The sequence below is a fragment of the Tupaia chinensis genome, unplaced genomic scaffold (genome assembly GCF_000334495.1).
Source record: "Tupaia chinensis unplaced genomic scaffold, TupChi_1.0 Scaffold000381_1, whole genome shotgun sequence".
NCBI classification, from domain to species: Eukaryota; Metazoa; Chordata; class Mammalia; order Scandentia; family Tupaiidae; genus Tupaia; species Tupaia belangeri.
In genome coordinates, this window is record NW_006159883.1 from 1,221,994 (window position 1) to 1,223,979 (window position 1,986).

At 36.7% G+C, this 1,986-nt stretch overlaps 1 protein-coding gene across 4 annotated transcripts in view; it reads right to left on the reverse strand.

Moving 5' to 3' along the window:
- The window catches only part of CERS6 (ceramide synthase 6), a 333,671-nt gene that overhangs the window by 158,829 nt on the left and 172,856 nt on the right, over positions 1-1,986 (reverse strand). The window lies entirely within an intron of this gene.

Sequence of the window (1,986 nt, forward strand, 5' to 3'; positions counted from 1 at the left end):
CCTGCTGTGCAGTCACTGTTCCTAATGGGCTCCTAGTCCTGGGTACCCACACATCAGACCTCTCCATCAGTGAAGGCAACTTAAACTCAAAACTAGAAATAAAACATTTGTTACTTTTCTCCCAGAGAAAGCCACTGTTTCTGCTTTCCATCTCTGTCAAGGACACTATTATCTACCCAGTGTTCTATCCTCAAGTCATTTTTCTCCTTCAGCTCACTTACTTCAGTCATCAAATCTCATAGTTCTATCTTGGAAACATCCCTTTTATTAAATTCTATCTGTTACATCTCTTTCCTAGTGTAATATACCTCATCTTCCTATTTCTCAAAGAAGTGGGCTAGGATTAGCAAAATGAAACCGATATTAAGCCAGACAGTGGTTAATGTTGTCATGAGAAAGAAAACAGTCACATTGTTCAAAATATTTGCTTTGGCATGAATGAAAGTTTCTGGTCCTAAAGGCAAATCTACATAGAAATACAAAACATCATCAGGAGATTGTGTGCAAAATAAATAGTAGGTGATCCTAAGAAAATAGATACCATTAAATGGCCCAGGTAGATGGCTTACGGCACTGTAACCAAAGTCTTCCCAGTCTAGAGGCCAACACTCCTAATGTTCTTTAATGTACTCAGTCAACCTGTCTCTCAGAATGTCCTCTATAAGGAGCATCTTACGTAAGTTCTCAGCGCTCCTATCCATTTGCTTAGCTGAGTCAAGTGGAGCAACTGTTGCTCTAGCTTTAGCTAGGCAACAGTTAATTGATAGTTTTACCTACTATACCCATAAAATATTGTTCTAACATTAGGATGTTATTATTATACTTATCCTTAAGGTACCTAACAACTAACTGGATTTTTCAATGCTGAGTCAAAGATCTGTGTCTTAAATCTTCTATCCAGGACTAGCTCTCAGGAAACTGTTCACACTGGCTGGGATAGACTATTGTATCCACAATTTTCACATAGTTTGTGATCTTGGGAGTTCTCTGTACGTTTATCTCCTCTGCAAGATACCTAAAAGAGTTAGGTAAATCCAATAAAGCACTACTTGTAAAGTAGACTAACATTTAACACATGGAAAGTGCTCGATAACTCAACTATTTTTATATAGCTGGTATGTGACATGCACTCGATAAATGATTTCTAAGTTAAATTTTATGATTATTAAATGCCAGTGCCAACAGCTAGACAGCAGACCACAAAACTAGAATATGACTCCAGGACAGACATGAGATTTTTTTAAAGAAATTGTAAGGTTTAGAGGAAGCCTTCATTTCCTCTAAAGTAGTTAAGCAGTAGGTCATGTAAATGACAGGCTCTTCATAGCTTTTTTTAAATTAAATTTATGTGTCAGAATTTGGCTGACTTCTTCTTTTTCCTTTGTTTGCAACTTTAAAGTCACTTAATATTTAATGCTACGAAACCACATGAGATTGCTACTACAGTAAATCTGCACATTGTATAAGCAGTTCTGAAGATGTTAAGAGTAAAATTTAGTAGGGCTGGGAAGCTAAAAGTGTAACAGTGAATTTCCAGGGAAATGTGTGTCATACAGAAGACATGACCTGTGGATAAATTCAGCCCTGAAAGTGTACAGATTAACAAAATGAGTTTGATGTTTAAATCTCTTTGTATTCAGATATTTTATAGCCACAAAATGAAATACTTAAACTACAAGGTCATCATTTAAAGTCTTTAAACCAGAACCTCGGCACAAGAAATTGTAAACTTAAATCCATACAGGGGTCAGGCAGATCAGGCAAACAGGACGCTGGTTAGGGTTAGCTCTCCAAGTACGCGATGAATAGTGATTGGCACTCCATTTCCAGGTTAGCAATGTGCTAGGCAATGCTGGAAACAGAGGCATTCCGGTATCCCACTAAAACAAGGTCAGTTAAATGTCAAGGAAGAATGTGCACTCAAGTATTGCCAGATATATTTCGGTTTTTTTTTTTTTTTTTTTTTTTTTTTTTTTGGTGAAAACA